Raw genomic sequence first — 13,705 nt, 5'->3', positions numbered from 1 at the left:
GTCTTGAACACATGAGCATTGGGGAAATTTTCCTGAACAGAACAATGGCTAATGCTCTAAGATTAAGAATTAACAAACAGGACTTCATAAAACTGCAAAGCTTCTGTAAGGCAAAGGACACTGTCATTAAGACAAAAAGGCAACCAACTGATTGGGAAAAAATCTTTACCAATTCTACATGTGATAGAGGACTAATATTCAATATATACAAAGAATTCAAGAGCTTAGACTCCAGGGATCAAAAATCCCAACTAAAAGTGGGGTAGAGAGGTAAACAAAGCATTCTCAACTGAAGAATGTAAAATGGCTGAGAAGCACTTAAAGAAATGTTCAACATCATTAGTCATCAGGGAAATGCAAATCAAAACAAACTTGATATTACACCTCACACCAGTTAGAATGGCTAAGATGAAAAACTCAGGTGACAACAGATACTGGCGAGGATGTGGAGAAAGAGGAACACTCCTCTATTCTTGGTTGGATTGTAGGCTGGTAAAACTACTCTGGAAATCAGACTGGAGGTTACTCAGAAAATTGAACATAGTACTTACTACCTGAGGACCCAACTATACCACTTCTGGGCATATTTCCAAAAGATACTCCAACACATTAAAAAAAAGGACACCCCCATGTTTATAACAGCCTTATTTGTAATAGCCAGAAGCTAGAAAGAACCTAGATGTCCCGCAACAGAGGAATGGATGCAGAAAATGTGGTACATTTACATAGTGGAGAATTACTCAGCTATTCAAATCAATGAATTCATAAAATTCATAGGCAAATGGTTGGAACTCTAAAATATCATCTTGAGTGAGGTAACCCAATCACACACACACAAAAAACCACACATGCTATGCACTGACAGATAAAGTGGATATTAGCCCAAAACTTGGCTTACCCAAGATGAAATCCACAGACCACATGAAGCTCAAGAAGAAGGATGACCAAAGTGTGGATGCTTTAGTCCTTCTTAGAAGGGGGAACAAAAATATTCATATAAGAAAATACGGAGACAATGTTTGGAGCAGAGACTGAAGAAATGGCCATTCAGAGCCTGCCCCACCTGGGGATCCAGCCCATATACATACAGCCACCAAACCTACACAATATTGCTGATGCCAAGAAGTGTATGCTGACAGGAGCTGGATATAGCTGTCTCCTGAGAGGGTCTGCCAGAACATTACAAATACAGAGGTGGACACTCACAGCCAATCATGGAATTGAGAACTGGGTCCCCATTTGAGGTGTAAAAGACAGGAATGAAATAGCTGAAGGGGTTTGCAACCCCATAAGAACAGCAATACTAACCAACCAGGGCTCCCAGGGACTAAACCACCACCTAAAGACTACAGGTGGACAGACCCATAGCTCCAGCTGCATATGTAGCAGAGGATGGCCATATGGAGCACCAACGGGAGAAGAAGCCCTTGGTCTTGCCAAGCCTCAACCCCCCAGTGTAAGGGAATATCAGGGCAGGGAGGAGGAATGGGGTGATTGGATGGGTGTGGGAACACTCTCAAGAAGAAGGGGGAGTGGTGATAAGATAGGGGGTTCATGGAGAGGAAACTGGGAAAGTAGATAACATTTGAAATGTAAATGAAAAAAATAAAAAATAAATGTTTAATAAATTTAAAAAGAATGCATTGCTTTATAAGATGGAATTAAATTATGTAGTATCACATTGAAGAAAACATTTAAAACAAGACTGTATAACAAAAATGCAGAGAAAACAGTGACCTGTTTACCTTATATAATTCTATGTGGCCACGATATTATAAAAGAGGTTAATGTATCATTAATTGTCATATCTTTATCTTTAATACTGACAAATTAAACCAATAAGTTAAAATGCAAAGTCACCGTTTAAGGTAAAAGTAAAATTATACATCAAGGCAAATAATCCCAATAGATATCAATACCAAAAATTTCTCCTAGTATTATATTCTCAGAAGCATAAATTGATGGGCAGGCACTCTAGTTGCTCAATGGTTTGTGATTCTGTTCACATTTTTATAAAGACATATGGACATGACTGAGGAAAATATGACTTTTCTACACATGCAGGCACTGATCAAATTCCGTAACAAACATAGCATATCATAATATTATTTAACAAATATAATAATTTGGCAACACAATCGTGAGAACAATTGCCACTCACACTATTGAAGCGAATTGACTTGAAGGCATCAAGAAATGTTGAGACCAGAAATATTAAAAAAAAAAACAAGAAGCAAACAAAGAAGATGAGACAGAAGTTCCTATTTAAAAGAAAAGGAACACAACATCAAAAGCTTTCGAGTAGAACTGGGGAGCAATTCCCTGATTAATGGGGTGTGTAATGAAAGAAATGCTTGAACGCGACCTTTGTCAATGTATTCAATCTATATAACATGAACTGTAGTCATTTAGATGCCCAGTGGAAGTGTATCCAGGGCAAAGTATATTCAGAAGCAAAAGTATCTTTTATAAATATCTAAACTACTGGTTTTGCTTCCTATAAGAGAGTTGTACTTTTATATATACAATCAAAAATGAGTACTAAGACATGCATACATTTTAATTTACAAAATAAAGTTCATCAGAATATACATATATACATTCATTTACTACCAAAAATGAAATAGAATTATAGGATGAGGATGAAATTTTTCATTGTGGATTTCTTTTGTTTTTGATAAGAAACAAGAAACACAATTAAGTTTTAAATGTCTGAAGTGTTATAAACTATACAGTCAAGTAAATTATATATTAGCACAAGTATACATTCTTATACAGGAGAGAAACTGGACAGTACAAACTCATACAACAAAGTTTCCAGAAAAAAAACCATGGTGAGAGTGCCTTTAGGAATACAAATAATGTTTTCAATGTGTCTCTGTCTCTTTGTCTTTCTCTGTGTGTCTGTCTCCCTCTCCATCCCTGCTCCCAGTGTATGCACATGTAACAGAACACATGAGGAAGTCAGAACACTTCCCGAGCTTTGGGTCTTGTCTCAGCTTGAGGCGGGATCTCCTGTTGTGCACTGCTGAGTAGGCCAGGCTTATTGGTCTCTGGGACTTTGTGATCTCCTGTTGTCCCTTCCTTCTGCAGTAAGAAAGCTGGAATTACAGAAGCAAAGGTGTTGTCGTGACATGCATAAACAAGTTGCTTCTGCGTTTTGTGGAAGTATTCACATCTTTAGACTTGAAAATCCATTGATTGATCAGAAATTACTGAGGTGAGGCTGATGCTTGAAAGATAATTCTGAGAGCAATACAGGTTCTGGAAACCTGGTTTGTGATATTTCATAGGAATGTTTGAGAGTCTCAAGCGCTATAGTAGGACCATCCATTGAATTGAGAAGTTTCTCGTCTTGGGTTGAAGAATTAGCTGTGATTAATAGGAGACAAGTGCTATAGAAGTAAAATATTTATTTCAATCAGACAATTGAATGTAATTAGCTGCTGCTGAGAAATCAACTGTTCCTAAGAAGATCCAGTGTCACTGGAATACAGTAGTCTGGGAATATTTACTCAGGGTCAGGACACAGAAGCTATGGTCTGGAGGGCATGCAGGGCTGCATCTCATGCTCATAGCTGAACTTGGGAATGTGTAAGAGTCTCTGATATATTGCTGATTTTTGAAGACACGAAAGCTGTATACTGACGGAGTTGTGGAAAGCAGTGTGAAGCTGAGGAAGGGCCTCTGGTGGAAATACACTTTGGTTGTACTAGAAACCAGAGGATTTAAGGGATTAGAGGAAGAAGCCGAGACGTGATACCATTGGTAAGGTTGGAGCCAATGTAGTTATCAAGAGGCCTTCAGTGAAAGTGCAGCTTTAGGTGCAGAGAGCAGTGTATTGAAAACACTAAGATAATAGTATGTCCACCAAAAACAGCAGCAAGGGCAGCCAGTGAGCTGATCTAAACAAGATTTTAAAAGCCAGGATGACAGAGCCGGGGCTTCTGAAGTCCTGTGATTTTTAAGTGAATCACAGATTTGGACTCTGAACTTTTTATGGTTAGGTTTGGTTGTCAATGTGATTTGACAGGCCTGGCTCTCACTCTTAAAATAGGAAAACATTTTTAATTGATTTTTAACTTTCAAGAGGCCCACTGTTAAGAGACTTTTGACTTTTAAAGTGTTATTGGATATTTAAAGAGAACTTGGACATCTTATATTTTGAGTTTTTTAAAATACTGTGTAACTTTTAATGTTTATTCTGTCTTATGTTGCAATATTAAAATTAACATTGGAAACTAATAAGCAAGGAAAAGTAGGATTTAATAGTGACATATTTGAGCATAAATCAGTCAATGGATAATTTCTGCGGGTTAATTATTTCCTTGGAGGGATTATTTTGCATTTTTTGTCTTTTCAACTTGATTGTTTTTGTCGTGTCCTTACAAACCACAAGCTGGAGTAATTTGGAGAGAAGGACATCAACTGAAAAAACCTGTTTTGAGTTGTAGTTAAGTAGGTAGGATATTCTTCTTGATTAATTATTGAAAATGCTGTTGTGATAATTTCAACCTGAAACCTCACCTTTTTAAAAGGTGTATACTGTCTGTGTGGGGACATGCTGATTTGCTTGTGCGTGCCTGAAGGAAATCGATCACCTGGACCTGGTTTGACTCACCCAAGAGCCATCGAGAAAATTGCACTTGCGTCCACTGAGAAGAGAATAAGAGTTCTTTCTTTTTTAAGAATTAAATTTGTCTATTTACTTCCTAGCCCAATGTGAGCCCTCTCTCATCTTCCAGTACCCACGTATGCAAGTTCTGCCTCCGTTCTCCTTAGAAAGGGAAGGACCATGTCGGTATCAACCCTACGCTTCCTACCCCTCTCCCACTGAGTCTGGTGGGACTCCATTTAGGGTTGGGCAGGCTCCACTAGCGGGCAGGGAGGCAGCAAGCTCAAGGGCAGCCCTTGATCCAGTTGTTTGGGGAACCCCCATGAAGATCGTGTTTCTTTTCTTTTCTTTTTTTTTTCCATCTTAATTAACTTGAGTATTTCTTATTTACATTTCGATTGTTATTCCCCTTTCCGGTTTCTCGGCCAACATTCCCCTAACCCCTCCCCATCCCCTTCTCTATGGGTGTTCCCCTCCCCATCCTCCCCCCATTATCGCCCTCCCCCCAACAATCATGTTCACTGGGGGTTCAGTCTTGGCAGGACTAAGGGCTTCCCCTTCCACTGGTGCTCTTACTAGGCTATTCATTGCTACCTATGCAGTTGGAGCCCAGAGTCAGTTCATGTATAGTCTTTGGGTAGTGGCTTAGTCCCTGGAAGCACTGGTTGGTTGACATTGTTGTTCATATGGGGTCTCAAGCCCCTTCAAGCTCTTTCAGTCCTTTCTAAGATTCCTTCAATGGGGGTCCGGTTCTCAGTTCAGTGGTTTTTTTTTTTTTTTTTTTTTTTTTTTTTCGAGCTGGGGACCGAACCCAGAGTTCAGTGGTTTAATGATGGCATTCGCCTATGTATTTGCTGTATTCTGGGCTGGCTCAGTGGGGCTGGAGAGATGGCTCAGTGGTTAAAAGCACTGATTGCTCTTCCAAAGGTCCTGAGTTCAATTCCTAGCAACCACATGGTGGCTCACAACCATCTGTAATGAGACCTGATGCCCTATTCTGGTGTGTCTGCAGACAGCTACAGTGTGCCCTCCCCCCAACAATCACGTTCACTGGGGGTTCTCTCTGGTTGGCAGTTCAGTCTCTGGGAGCCCATAAGGGTTCAGGTTTGTTGATTCTGTTGGTCTTCTTGTGGAGTTCCTGACCTCTCTGAGTCCCTCGATCTTTTTCCCAATTCTTCTGTAAGACTCCCCGAGTTCCATCTACTGTTCAGGTGTGAGACTCTGCACCTCTTTCCTATTGGCTGTTGTGTGGAGCCTTTCAGAGGAGAGTTATACTAGTTTCTTGTCTGCAAGCAAGCATAACAGAGCATTAATAATTGTGTCAGGAATTGGTTTTTGCTCATAGCATGATTTGGGGCAGTTATTGTTTGACCATTTCCTCAGATTCTGCACATCGTCTCTACACACCTTGTAGGAAAGACACATTTTGGGTTGAAAGCTTTGCGGTAGGTTGCTGTTCCTATCCTACCACTGGGAGTCCTGCCTGCTACAGGTGGGCACTTGAGGATCCATATGCCACACTGGTAGGAATCTCAGCTAGAGTCATCCCCCTTCCTGCTGGGCTCCCTCCCCATACCAGGTCTCTGAAAAGTCCTAGAGATTGACTATCAGCTGATCTCCCTTGTCTCTTCCCTGCTGTTTTTACATATGATCTTCCCCCATCGCCTCTTCTACCCAGTTCCCTCTTTATCCATTGATCCATCTCACCCTCAAAGGTCACCTCATCTTAAACTAAATCTCCTCAAGGTAAAGTTCCTGCTAGACATTGGAATCCATATGTGTAATTAAATTTACACTGCATTTTTATTTTAAAAAGTATACTTTATTTTATTTATTTATTTAGTCAGAGCTGAGTTCAGGGGGCAACTTTACAAGCCTACGTTCTCCTCCCATCTTTGCTCATGTTCTGTGGATTGAGTTCAAGTCTCTAATTCAGATCAACAATGTCTTTGTCCATTGAGCCATCGCAATGACACCTACACTAAACTTTTTAATTACTCTTGAAAAATAAAAGGTTTGCAAAAATATGCTATACATTAATTAGCATATTATTTCTTAAAGATGACCTAAAAGTCCTCAACAAATATTAGGAAGAGTTTACTATTAGTTCTTAACAAGTGGCTGACTAAAGTGTCTATTAACATAACAAAGTGGATGGTGGCCAGTTTTCCCAGCATCCCTCTGTGCCTGTAGTTTTTCTCAGCCCTTCAACTCCTGTACTCTACCCTAACCCTCTCACTTCTAGGGATTTGCCCCAGCCTAATCCATATATAATGCAGCCATTTTGTCTACAGTGGTATCTTAGCCTCTTGGCCCTGGCTGCTTCTAGGTTAGCAGGTCTTCTCTTGATCTCTGTCTCTTTCCCTCCTCTCAACTTTCTATTTAGTCTGCTAGTCATGTTCAGTCTGAACTTTTCCTTGACTGCTTTCTGCCCTCTATCTATAATAAAACCTCCATATTTAGGAGTAGTCATGTTTTCTTCCTCATATTTCATTGTTTTCATTCACTTACTTGTTTATAATAAATTCCTCAGACAGACATTGAACCATAGGAAATAAAAGTGCCGGCCAGCCATATGTACTTTGTGTTACTATGCCATTAAGAGTAGACAGCCTCTATAATATTCTCTGGAAGGAAAAGTGCTCCAGGGCACATAGGGATTTTCAGTGCATGAGTTAATTAAAGTTGCCATTTTAGAGCACAATTATGAATGAGATTTACATATTCTATCACTTCTCATTAATATTAATAGATGGAATATTACTGAAATTATAATTTTCTTACATTAAAATAGAACAACCACGAGAATAATAACAGATACTTAAGAAAGGCATAAAATGTGTATTTTCTACATTGATTGATTTTATTCTTGGGAATCTATAATGATTTTTTCTATTTTATTGTATGCATGTTTTTTCATACAATATATTCAATTCAAGATTTCCTTTTCCCCACTCTTTCCAGTTCTGCCAGACGTTTTCTCCCATCCACATCCATACTCTTTCTGGGTCTCTTTAGAAAACAAGCATCTAAGAAGGAATAATAAGATAACATAAGATAATCAGAAAAACTAAACAAACAAGAAAAAGAACAGAAGAAAAAGCAAAGGTTGGGGAGAAAAAAAATCATTCTCTCACACAAGAATTTCATAAAACACAAAGTTGGAAACATGTACACAAAGGAACTGTAAGGTAAAAGACAAGAAAGAAAATACCCATACCATTTGAAACCACAAACTTCCTATGATATTTTGGGTTCGGTTTTTGTTAGATATCTACTTCTGGGCATTGAGCCTAGCCTTAAGAGTACTGTGTTTCTGTAGCCAGGTTGCCTTGGAGAAAATTAATCTTTCATTTCCAAGTTTTTATCAAGTAGAGATAGCTTATTGCTTAGGGATGGAGTCATGTGTCTCCATCTCTTCTCAACTTTAGGACTGCCTCTGGTGCAGGTCCAGTACATCCTCCCACAGTCTCTCTGAGTTTATATGTGAATTTCCCCCTATGGTAATGCCTGTTTCTCTTAATGTTCTCTCAGCTGGCTGTAGCAAACTTTCTACCCGCTCTTCTACTGAGTTTGCTAATCCATAAGGAGAGGAATTTGAGTGAAGTATTTCATTCATAGCTGAATGTTTCAAAGTATCTCACTCTCTACACATTGTATAGCTGTTGGGTCTCAATATTTGTTCCATCCTACTGTAGGAGGAAGCTTTTTTGATGGCAGGTGAGCAACACACTTATCTATTAGTATAGCAGTGTGTGATTAAGCATTATTTTATTTAAAAGTTCTTTTAGCATATCAGTATTATTTGGTTTTCCCTATATCCATGAGCTATTCAGTCTCATGATATTGGCAAACTTAGAAAAGTCAGGTATATGTGTGATCTTATATAGTGGTATTTAAATCAAATCAGGTATTGATTAGATATTTCCATTAGCTTTGTGCCATTATAACGGCATAGTTTCTTGTAAGTAGGTTAGGATTTTAGATCATAGGATCAATATTCTATAATAATTCTATAATTTTATATAGGCAAATCTTTCATTCAGTATTCAGTTGATAAGTTACTATGAGTTTTTAAATTCTGTTGTTTCTGTTATTGTTTACTCACAGATTTAATTTGTGGTGGTCAAATAGACAAGATTTTGTTTTAAATTTCTTGTATCTGGTGAAGTTTCCTTGTGTTCAAGTATGTGGTCAGTTTTGGAGAAAGTTCTATAAGGTGCTTTAAAAAGGTATATTCTTTCAGTTTACATGAAATGTCTCCTAAATATCTGTTAGATTCATTTGATTTATGACCTCAAGTGTTCAGCATTTCCCCCTTTAGTTTCTGTTGGGATGGCATGTCTGTTTATAAGTTATCCATTATTATTGCTTAAGAATTAATATATGATTTAATTTGCTGTGGTGATTGTTTTATGAACATGAGTGTCCTGGAATTTGGTGCAAAGATGCTAAGAATAACAAAATCCTCTTAGTGGATTTCTTGTCTCTTCTGATTAGTTTTGTGTTGCAGTCTATTTTGTCAGACTTTAAAATCGCTACACCTTCTTGATTTTTCATTTTCATAATATTTTTATTGATTACTTGGGGTGTTCACATCATGAATTCCTGTCACATTCACTTAACAGTCCTTCAAGCTCTGCCCTTTCCCACCCCTTTGTGTTCTCCCACTAGAAAGAAAAAAGACAAGAAGTATGAGGAAGAGGTCTAAATTGTGGTATTTGTGTTGCCCATATACTGATTGGAGCATGGTCAAACTCTCAGAGGACAGCCACTTAAAGATAATTGAGTCCTTAGCTTTCCTGTCCTTTATACTCAGTGGGAACAGATTATGGACTTCCATATGATTTCTGTCTATAGCATGGACCATAGACATCCACAGGCTATCTAGTGTCAGCATGTGTCATGGACTTCAGCATGGTCTCTGGTGGCAGTACAGATCATACACATCAACATATTACTTTGACACAGCATAGGCCATGGACACCTTCACAGCCCTTGTCCCTTATTTGCAACATAGACCAAGGATATCCACAAGGCCCTCAGTTGCAGCATGATCAAAGTAATCAACACAGCTGCTAGATGCAGTAGGACCATGGACCTAGACAGTACTCTTGTCATCAATATAAACCACAGACATCAACATGTCCTCAGGTGGCAGCCCAGGCCACTCACATCAACATAGGCCTCAGTATCCACGGCTTATTTACTTCTTAGTCTCCTTATCTGGCAATTACTTTGTCCAATTTTTTTAACCTGAGGTGATATCTATCCTGGATATTGTGGTATGTTTCTAGATCCAGAAGAAGGATAGATCTTGTTTTCACATCTATTCTGTTAATTTCTGCCCATTTTTTGGAAAGAACTGAGAACATTGATGTTGAGAATTATCAATGAACAGTATTTGTTGGTTTCCACTATTTTGTTTTGATGTGACTTTCCTCATTTTATATGCTTGTGAAATATTTAATTTTGTGTGTGTGTTTTTTGGGGGAATGGGTATCTTTGAGCATTAACCTCTATCAGCTTCCTACAGAAGTAGGGCTGGACTTGTAGGCAGATGCTGCTTGTTTTTTGTTGTCTTATCTTTTTAAAATCACAAAACATATTTCTTTACCTATTGTGATTAAAAATTTTTCTAGGTATAGTTATCTCTGCTGGCACCCATGGTTTCTTATAATATGTAGAACGATTGTTCTGAGTCTTCTGGCTTTTAGATTCTCCATTAAAGTGTTGGGTATTATCCTAATGAATCTGCTTTATGAATTACTTGGTCTTTTTTTTTCCTTGAAACCTTTAATAACTATTCTTTGTCTATTATGTGTAGTGGTTTGACTATTATGTGCTACGGAGACTTTTCTAGTTCAGTCTCTTTGAATTTTTGTGTGATTCTTACATGTTGATATACATCTCCTTCTTTAGACTTGTGAAATTTTCTTCTTCTATTATTTTTTCCTCTTTGTCTTCTGTCATGGTTCATATTTTATTCATTCTTGCTCTTTTTGTCATAAGGCATCAAAAATTTTAGACTATGAAGGAAGTAAACTGAACTGCATTAATATCATAACTAAAATTTTGAGATATTCTCTTTTCTAAACTGAGACTAGAACCCAAGAAATTATGCTTGTCAAGCAGAGCTCTATTACTCTGACCCATTCTCTTCACTATGCTCAGGAGACTGAGGAATGACATATTTATTGCTCTTGATTTGCGGAATTACTTTCATTTTGACTGTAGAAATTTTAATTCAACTGTGGTTATACCTTGTTTTATCTGATTTAAAGTCTTGAGTTATTTTCTTTGTCTTGGATCAAACACATGTAACTTAAGGATATTCCAAATGATTGGAAGTATGTCTATACTACTGTCAGACTCATTTCAGATTTATACATCCACAAGTCTTCATCCACTTAAAGAACAGATGAAGTGTATTTGCAGAACAGCTAAACATACTTCTCCTAGGTATAGAATATATAATCCCCACTTTCAAAAACTGAGACAGGAAAGTCCTAAATTGGAGATTAGCATGGGACACTGTGCAACTCACTCCGGAAATAGCTGAAATCATGTAATATTAGTTTTTTATACTAGTGATATAGCTTTACATTTCTTGTACATAGGATAATTGCAATTGTGTACAAAATCTTCTCTAACCTTGTTTATGCAGCCTATGTATAAAGATACACTTTCAAATCATTGAGGTAAATACCAGGGGATAAAATTACTGGAAAGTATAGTCAGGTTTTGTTTTGTTAAAAATCTTTGCCAAGTTCTTTTCCAAAGAGTGGTGTCATTTTGCATCCTACAAGCAAATAATGAGTGTTATTGTTCCACATGACCATAAGCATTTGGTGTTGTCAGTTGGATTTTAACCAAACTAATGGCTGTGTGGTGATAACTCATTATTGCTTTAATGTGCTTTTCCATGATGATATTAAATAGGGGGTATTTTTTCCTACATTTATTCACCATCCGTGTGTCTTCTGTAGTGAAGAATATTCTTTAGCGAAGAACTGTAATTGTGTTTACTTAACCTAATCCAAAAAGCAATTTGTTAAAGGTTATTGGGTAGTTTTAAGAGTTTCCAGCAATCACAAACACTAGCTTTACAGAACTGACCGTCTTTTTTCTCTGTTCTACTGTGGTCACAGAAAATTGGACTATGTGTTCAAGCTTTGTTACTATCATTTTCAGGTCTCTCTTACTCCATTCAAATAATATAAAACAAGTGAAATCTTCAGGCATGAGGAGCGCTCTTTTGAGTTGTAGGTCAGGGTTGTCTAAGAGACTTGCAAAATGTTACAGACTAATATTACGGCCCTTGGTTTTCCTGCAGAGGTGAAATGTATGTCCTATTTGCTGAAGACACTTTGCATGTCAAACGTAAGTCCTAGAGTTCCCTGAATGCCCTGAATATCTCATTTAGGAAGACTAGTTTTTATGATACAAGGAGAATCCTTGCAAGCATCCAAAAGAAAAAGGAAACCCACCTCTGGTGCCTATGAACTATAAGAAAGATCAGTGTGCTATAATCACCATAATGGTGCAGTGGTGACACACATACAGTAATCAACACTTCTCTAATTGGACTTAAGACCCACTATAAAAGAATAAAAATCATGCCTAGTACTAAATACCTATCCAGACACCTTAGGTTAGTGCCGTCAAGGTTCTTGAAGGAGAAAATGTAACTACCACTTGAGTAAAACAGCATAATACCTAATAATAATCTAAATATTTATTCTTATAGCCACAGATCAAAGTAATCTTTACTCACATCAAGAAAACTCTTTGCAATACATAGAAACCATTTCAGAAAATCACAACTATTCAAAATAAAGAACTGTGGAGCTCATTCCCAATGTGTATATTTTCAAAAAAAATCCTCCCATATCTAAGGTTTCAGAATCATTGCAGAAGAAGGAGCAAAAAGGTAGTAAGATCTAGATGACAGGGATGTCATGAGAACAAGTCTTCTAGTAGTTTTAGAATCTATATCCACAATGTCTCATTAACATAACTTCCTAAACATTAGGTACAAAAATACAATAGCAGCATATGTGTACATCAAAACCCCAAGAGACCTCAAACTTCCTCTTCAAGTAACTGAGAGCTTTAGGCAACAAAGGAATACTAAGAGTGGGAGAAATAGTCTCTTATAACAAAGAGTACCAGTATGATCTCCAGTTTCCTATGGACATCCCTAAAACTACATACAAATATTATTATACAAATTGAACAGGCTGTACTTAGGAATACGTGTATGTGTGTGTTAAATATATATGTAACAGTGATTAGTTAAAGAGCAGCCAAGAATTTGAGAAGCCACAAGGAAAATTTACAGGTAGGATTTAAAGAGAGGAAGAAGGAGAAATGATGTGATTATATCATAATCTCAAAAATAAAAGTTATAGTAACAATAAAATAAATATTTTTCAATTTTCCATCTGCCAAACTATAATTTTGTCTATGGGCCTTGAAATGAAAGCTCCTAAGTGATCTACGCCCTCAACCTAAATGTAGAGGTGACTTCCATGGCCACTTCTCATTTTACCTCCAAGAATACACAGAGAAACATTTGCTCAAATAGGAAAGTGGCATTCAAAATGAAGTTAGATTCTACAGCATTACCAGACAGGTTCTTCCTTTATTGGTTACTATTTATAGCACCTTATTCTATACTACGGAGGTCTTTTCTTCCGTGCACTTCTACTATGTTGTTTCCTGTATGAGATCAGATGTCTGGCTTCTTGATATGGATCGAGTATCTTACTCTCCTGTCCATTGCTGTGCAGGTCTTGTGAAATGACAGTGAGGGGTTATATTAAACTATCCCCACCCATTCAGGAAATTCAACTTCCGCTGAATTTCCAATGATTGTAACTTTGAATGAAAAGTTTACACATATAAACACACACACACACACACACACACACACACACACACACACACACAATTCTTAGACCTGGAGTAATGAACTATATATAATTTACTTTATAAGATTACAGAGTGTGAAATTTCATCCAATTACCTAGAGAATAAGATTGGACTCATAACATAGGTTAGAAAAATTTTCAACAAAAAGGCAAT

Source organism: Rattus rattus, chromosome 4, assembly GCF_011064425.1.
Source record: "Rattus rattus isolate New Zealand chromosome 4, Rrattus_CSIRO_v1, whole genome shotgun sequence".
Lineage (NCBI taxonomy): Eukaryota > Metazoa > Chordata > Mammalia > Rodentia > Muridae > Rattus > Rattus rattus.
This window is presented reverse-complemented; position numbering follows the sequence as displayed.